Source organism: Rhagoletis zephyria, unplaced genomic scaffold (assembly GCF_001687245.7).
Source record: "Rhagoletis zephyria isolate East Lansing unplaced genomic scaffold, Rhagoletis_zephyria_1.1 Rzeph_scaffold_02034, whole genome shotgun sequence".
Classification (NCBI taxonomy): Eukaryota; Metazoa; Arthropoda; class Insecta; order Diptera; family Tephritidae; genus Rhagoletis; species Rhagoletis zephyria.
Window position 1 is genome coordinate 37,178 of NW_016159118.1, and position 8,175 is coordinate 45,352.

The 8,175-nt window shown below is 36.4% G+C and overlaps 1 pseudogene; it reads right to left on the reverse strand.

The window, feature by feature from the left end:
- Nucleotides 1-299: 299 nt before the first annotated feature.
- On the reverse strand, nucleotides 300-7,090 carry LOC108365868 (uncharacterized; annotated as a pseudogene).
- Between the last annotated feature and the right edge of the window lie 1,085 nt (nucleotides 7,091-8,175).

Consider the following 8,175-nt stretch of genomic DNA (forward strand, 5'->3'; position numbering starts at 1 on the left):
ATAAACCGCCATTTTACAGTTTGCAAAAGATAATAAAAATACTATGTTCAGACTACTAAAGCCTTTAGAATAATCACACTTTTGACTGCTTTTTGCTTTCCCCAGACTTAATGACAGATGCTTTTTATGCTCAGGTATATAAAGCTCGCTATACAGTTCAAAGTGAGCGTGAACGTGAACTTTTTATTTTGACCATTAACTTCGTATTACTTTACTTTTTGCAATAGTTAATAAATCAAACGATCGAGAATTAAAATATCTTTCAGAACTATAGAATTAAGAGTAATTTAAAATGTATATTAGGCATATTTTACAAGCTCACACTCAACTGAGTTTGCACATGTTTTGACGGATGTTTGTGAGCGTGCAGAAGAATACAAATGGAAATCTTTGCCTTTGTAATTGTTCACGTTCACGCTCGCATTGAACTGTATAGCGAGCTTTAGGCAATTGTATATCAGATTCACCTATGTTGAATAATTTTTTATGTAGTTTACCGATTCCTTATTGACTGTGATAATGCCTTGTTCATCTTCTTTTGTAATGTCCTTTTCACCCTAGCCCCAAAGCTCGTCCGAGCCATACGTCGCCAGTACGATTTACACGCTTCTCAATTATTTCCGAAGATACAGATTTTCAGTCGTATGCCCAACAGTTTTTAGCGAAGAAATCAAATAAGTCGTGGTTAAATTCATGAAATAGTTGCTCCATTCGGAGGTTTTGTAGTCCCTAAAGAAAACGTGATGGTAGTTGCGCCAGCCCTCGCCGAAGGCAAACAGCGAGACACCGGGATTCCGAGATGGGTTAATACTCCTGGAAAATTACATTGAATTTAAAATTTACTTTTTATTTTTATTGTATTTACTCACTTGTCATAGGGACAACCGCCAAATTTATGCGCAGCACTGTTAACGCACCAGGTGACGTTCAACAAGAAGCACCAACGGAATATGGTTGCAACAAACCACGAGTTAGTGAAGGACCCATCCCTAAAGTACATTGGAATAACGGTGGGCAGATTAAAATCCACTAACTACATATTTCCAAAGCATAAATAAAATACTTACAAAAGAAAAGCGTTGTTTTCGCAGAGGAGAAGAATGGCCAAGCTCTACATAATGCCGCAACATGCAGGTATCCGAAGAGAATTATATTTTCACAGAACCATTTTGGTTTTCGTTTATCCGCGCTTACGTTGATTCACATCAATAGCCAGCGCTCCATTGGCTGCGTCGGCATCACATTCCCAGGAGACGCCAGTTTGCTTAGATGGACCCAAATTATTGCCATCGGCATTCTTACCGGGTAAAGTATCCAGAGTTTGTAATTTATTGCTGCAGCATTTGGTGCCATGTTGATTCTAAAAACAAAAGAAATAAAACGAGAAAAGATTGTTAAATGTATTTTATTTACAATAACTGCGTAAATGTTCTGCTTTTTCAACGTACTTAAAAACATAACCTTTTTTCCATTGTTTACAAAACATGCACTCTGACAGTTCTCTCTCAGCTCTCTCCACTGGCAAATCTGCGATGACGTCATATCCACATCAATCAGCGCAATCTTGTATTCTATCGGTCTTGACTTTACACAGGATTTACACCGACCAGTGTTGCCGCGCATCCCTTTAGTGGTAGCCAAATTCCTTTTAAAAAACGGCTAAAGAGAGCTAAAAAAATTCGTTGTTGCTAAAATTAGCAGCTAAAAATTTTTACTTACATAAATATATGTAGATATATATATAAAAGGGCGAATTCACGACGCCACCTTGTTGCACCATCAAATGATTGTACCATCAGGCTCGAAGCTTGCTGGTACAATATTTATTTCTTTACAAATGAGGTCCAAAGAAGACCGAAATGATTAGAGCCAAAATTTCATAATTTTTCTACAAGCATGGCAAGAGATTTCCGGTAAAAAACTGAAAAACTGCTCCAGCAGCCGGTAAAATCACACCACAAGAACACACACGGTCAATCGACTGGCACCATCACTTGATGGCGCCAGCATGCTGGTATCATCCACGGGCCTTTTAACATATTAAGCATATTTGGGGTCATGATAAAAACATTACAAGGTAAATTTATTCTCTCAATTCGTCGGCCATGATATTTTTTCTGACGTTTGCCAACATTTAAATTAAATTGTTCACAATTGTTGTTTGAGATTGAAAATGGGAATGTGTGTGTGAGTTTGAGTTTTGAATTTTAAATATATATTGTTGGCAAACGTCAGACTGCCTCTCAATGTTTTTCCCTTGTTATGTTTTTATCATGTTTGGGGTTGTAAACTTATTTTTTTTAAAGTACCTATAGGTCAATCGTTAATAGATAAGTTAACGGCTCTAACACATTCTTTTAGTTTGTATAAAAACGGAAGGAACATACAATACATATCCACCTCAGTATATCCAGTAAACAAACTTAGCTTTTTTTTTCCACCCAATTTGGTCCCCATAAAGGACTAGTGTTGCAAGCAACGCTTTTTTGGCAATAAGGGTCTTGTGCAGCAATTTTATGTGGTGAAAATTATTATAGCACGGGAAAAATGGATAGAAAACTATTGCAGTGCGATTGAACATCTCAGGTTTAGCTGAAATATAAATGTATTAAGAATATTTATTTTACTAATACATACCAATTTTTTTTTTTGTACTTTGTCGAGGTCGTTGCACAAATATTTGTAATTTATTATTTAAGTTAATTGTGAAATATATTGAATGCACAAATTAAATTATGAGAGCGATTTATTCACATAGAATTGGAAATAGGGTTGATGATATACTTTAAATAAATTGTGAGTCTGCGAAAATATCTTTTCAGCATATGAATATACTTTTTAACTTTTTCCCGAAAATTTACAGACAGGCTCGAAATTATGCCAGTAACATTCAAATGTCGTCGCTTGGATGGAAAATTTCCGTAAGCGTCATTTTGACAGTTTTTAGTTAAAGATACAGTTATGTATTTTAAAATCAGATATTTCGCTGTTTTGTTTTTTGAATATCTTCTTTAGTTTCCGAGTAATTGACTAAAATCATTTGGTACAAATTACGTTAGTCGTACTAAACTAATCAAGATCTTTCAAATAGCGTCATCCGTCAGTTCCGAGTAATTGACTAAAATCATTTGGTACAAATTACGTTAGTAATGCTGTAATAATAAACTAATCAAGATCTTTCAAATAGCGTCATCTGTTTTTAAATATCTGCTTTATTTTCCGTTTTCTGACATATTCAGCCCTAATCATGAGTTTAATTTTTTTCTCGAACCGGCGAAATCTGGCGAAATTTTGTTTGGGCGAAACTCACAATTAGGCTGATTAGTGAAAAGTATAGTTTTTAAATATCTGCTTTATTTTCCGTTTTCCGACATATTCAGCCTTATCATGAGTTTAATTTTTTTCTCGAACCGGCGAATCTGGCGAAATTTTGTTTGGGCGAAACTCACGATTAGCCTGATTAGTGAAAAGTATAGTTAATTTATAAAAAATTTCATCACATTTTAAAACTGACTGCAACATTTTTGACAAATGGCGTATACGACAAAATTTGATTAAACTCATAAATGGTTAACACTAAACTAAAAAATAAGATAATTTAAGAATTTCGTGAACTAGTACCAAAGAACGTAGATCCCCACTAGTTTTGGTCTCCCCTCTCACTGAGTTATTCATGGTCCATCGAGCCGGATATAAACCAGCGAAGTATGGATCTGCAGTCCACAGTATTTTGAAATGGGGTAACTTGAAAGTGCTGAAACAGGAGACGTTAAGTAATGAGAAAGCTCAGCGTTTACTTGTGTTTGATTCTTTTGTTTCAAAACGAATTCCGGACGGCGCTTCCGAAAATCATAGGCTGGCTCCACATCCTCCTTTAATTCGATAAAACTATAGTTCTCCGCCTTCGTGCGCTCTTTTAGTTTTAACCCTTGCAAAATCAAGTGGGACACATCTTGTTACCGCCTATGAGTATGGCCGAACTGTGAAATCTCGATCTGGCAACACTGAACCGGTTCTTATTCTCCGTATCATTTTCTTATCCTTTTGAACTATTTGCCTTTTTCAACATCTACATGCATCTAGTATTTTCTATTAAATTTATCTGAATAACTGCGAATGTAAATTTCTTTATATATAACTGCAAGCACTTTAAACTGTTAAAACGTGTAGTGAGTTCAATACCAAAAGTTTTATTTTTTTATTTATTTATTTTTATTTATTTATTTATTTATTTATTTAGTCTATGAAACAATAATTCTTACAGACTAGGAGATAAATGGTTTTGCTAATGCTAGTACAATATTAACATTACAAAGTATTGTGAAGGAGATTTAAAAAAGCTTGTTTTGTCATAGAGAAATCAATTATGATTCTTTCCGATAATATATTAAGTTCTCGCATAGATCTCGCCAAGGGAGCATTACTGGAAAATCTTGTCTTGACTTTTGCCAAGTAAAATGGATAAGAGACTCGAAGATTGCGCCTGGGTACATTGAAGCTAATCCGTTCCAAGAGATAGGGGCAATCGACGACACCTTGAATAACATTAAATGTAAAGGTTAAAGAAAGGATAGATCTCCGGCTTTCTAAAGATTGTAAGTTTATCAGCTTGAGACGCGAAGCGTACGAAGGAACAGGACTTTCAAATTTCAGTGACCGAAGAGCATACTTACGAAAAACTTTTTGTATACGTTCCAGTCTTTTTATAAAAAGTTGGCTATGTGGTCTCCAAACGAATACGGCATATTCGAGATGAGAACGCACTAAACTTATAAATAATGCTTTGAAAGTATATGGGTCGGAGAAATTAGAGCTATTACGACGTACAAAACCAAGTACTGAGTATGCTTTCGCAATTACATAGTTAACATGGTTGTTAAATGAAAGTTTCGGGTCAAATATAACCCCTAGATCTTTAATTTCGCCGACATTATTGAGAATATGATTCGATATGCAATAAGACGTATTGCGAACATTCAAAATCTTCGCAAACGTCATCTTAAAGCATTTATTTTGTTTAAAGATAAACAAGATTTCAGGCACCAGCGATGGAGAGCGTCAATATCGCATTGAAGCCTTACCTCGTCAAATGAATCTTTAATTATAGTGTATACCTTAAGATCATCTGCATAGAGTAAAAAATTTGCGAATGAGAAACAGCTACTTATGTCATTTATAAAAAGGACGAACAAGAGGACCCAAGACACTTCCTTGCGGCACCCCAGAGGAAGCCACAAAAGAGTCAGAAGACACACCATCTATGGTTACAACACAGGGTCTGTTGGATAAGTAGGATCTTATCCATTCCAAGAAGCATGAATGAAAACCTAGGCAGGCAAGTTTTTCGACTAGTATACTATGAGGAGACTCTATCAAAGGCTTTCGAGAAGTCCGTATATATACAGTCCACCTGTAATCCAAAAGAAAACGCCTTTACGCAGTAGTCGGTGAAAACTGCTAAGTTTGAAACTGTAGACCGCCCAGAAACAAAGCCATGCTGGTTAAGACAAATAAAAGATTTAGTAGCAAAGTACAGTTTATCTTTAACTACACACTCGAACAGTTTAGAAATAGTTGAGAGTTTAGAGATGGGCCTATAGTTCCTAACATCGTTTTTCTTACCACCCTTTAGAATAGGGGTTATTTAAGTAACTTTCCATTCATCAATAAATATACCTGAAGCAAGAGACTTATTAAAAATGATTTTTAGTGGTTGAATTAGGGCAGAACATTTTTTCAATAGCAGGGCAGACAGACCATCAATATCAGTTTGAGAAGAGGGTTTAAGGGAAGCTACCCCCTTTGTAATATCTTCAGTTGATAATGTCAGGGAGTCAAAATTAAAGCTCGAATTGATATCAGAAGAAATGTTAGCTGTGGTGCTACTATCAGCGGAAACAAAATTCGACCTAAAAAAGTCGGCGAACAGATTAACCACATCTTCTGGAGACTCAGCAAAATTATCGTCTAGGAAAACTGAAGATGGGATATTTGAACATGACCTCTTGGATTTGATATAAGTCCAAAAATATTTCGGGTTAGATTTAATGCTCACCTCAGCAGATCGAATGTAATTTTTGTGGAGGTATTTGTCTAAGCGACTAAATTCTTTTGAATATTGTTGGCATTTAAGAAACAAGTTATGGTTTCTGGTTAACTGAAATCTTTTATAATATTTGTTTCTTAAGTTTTTAAGCTTTTTTAGATCTTTCGTGTACCAGGGTACTTTATATGATAGTTTTTTCTTGACAGGTATATTTTCCAGACAGAATTCATACACAGCCCTTTTAAAAGTTGAAAAACAGTTAGCAGTACTTAAATCTGATAAAAGGGCATCCCAATCGATATTAAGCAGCAGATTATTCAAGTTGGAAAAATCGCAGGTAGCAAATTTGAATGCGATTTTATCCATAGAGGCTGTACAAGTAGAAGAATATTCGTAAAAATCCAGGCTTATAACTAAGGAAACATGATGCTTATCACATGGAGTTATTGGGGATATACATTCATAAACACTATAATTAATATTATCGCTTACAAATATGAGATCTAGGATCCTATTTAGAGTATTAACAAATTTATTGATTTGCTTAAGGTTAAGGCTGAGAATACGGTCAATAAAGTAAGACTCATGGGCAGCACTTACATTGGATGGAGTGAGAACCGAATTAGAAAGAGTGTCAGTCCATTGGACATTGTGTAAGTTGAAATCCCCCAATATGCACAAATTACTATCTGATGGATCATTTAATGCGAGCGAGACAATATTATCCACATGCATTTTATATAGATCAAAGTTGCTATTTGGTGGGATATAAGAAGTAATTAGATATAGGCATCTACATCTAAAAGGGTCTCTTAAGCGCACACACAGTCGGTCAAGCAAAGAATCGTCATTGTTGAGTGTAACCAAGTAAGCGCGAAATTTACGTCGAACAGCTATAAGGACACCTCCACCTCTGCGGGAACCAGTCTTAGAAGGATCCCTGTCTTTACGAAAAACGTCGAATATATTAGGATCAAAGAACTCACTATCATGAAACTCCGAATGCAGCCAAGTTTCCACAATGACGAATATGTCATAGTCCATCTGGGCACTGAAGGAACTAACAATATTAGATTTCGTTCTTAAACCTGATATGTTCTGAAAATATATATTTAGACCAGAGGCCTTATCAGAGGGAGACTGGTGGCTTTTCTGACCAGTAAGATCATTAGTTTGAACACTTTCAATTATGGGCTGGGTGTCTTGGACCCCCGCTTTTGGAAAAAATGAAACGGCTTGATTCTTACATCCCTCGGCCACACTGAAGCATTAAGTACTACGTCATGATACATTGTAGGCACGCCAAGCTTAAAATTGATTCGCTTTAGAGTACTAGAGTTGTTTTTCTTTACTAGTTTGTAGCATAAGAGTTCCGCAGCATTGATGCCGGTATGTTTAGATACATACTTAGTAATATCTTCCTCAGTAACAGATGGCAAAAAAGATGACAGATGAAACCAAGACTAAGGTATAGCAACGTTGAGATCGGTGTTAGTATTAGAACCAAATATGACAGCTGACTTCTTATGTTTACGCCTTCCCACTTCAATCCACTCAGCATTATTCGCATCGATAATGGTATTCGCAGCTGCATTAGCTAATATATTTTTAGCGGCCACACCGGCAACAGCTGAAGTCTCAGCAGAGTCACCATCAACAAAGGCATCAACATTTGGCAGATTGGAAAGAGAGATATCCACACCTATTTGATTGCGAATGGCACCGGTAAGCGAATTCGGTGATAACATTTCAGCATTAGTCCCATGCACAATGGCTACGTCGGCAGAGATGCCAGCATCGGCAGAAGGTTGGTGCGAGTTCTCAGCGTCAGTAACAGAAAGCTGAGGAGCATTCAAACTCTTGGTACTTTGTTGCGTTTGCTTAGAATGATTACGCTGGCATTTTTTGAGACTGTTCGATGAATTAGAGTTGGTAGTAGATGTTGTTTTCGTAGCTGTATTATTGAGAACAGCGCCAGCTAATGCAGCAGCACCACTGAGCGACGTAGGAGCATTAGAAGAACTAAATGGCTTCGTCTTATTCGCTGGTTTAGTGGTAGCAGTTTCTGTGTTCGAAACAGCGGAGACCGGTGACGAAACAGCAGGTGAGGAAGAATGCGAAACTGCAGG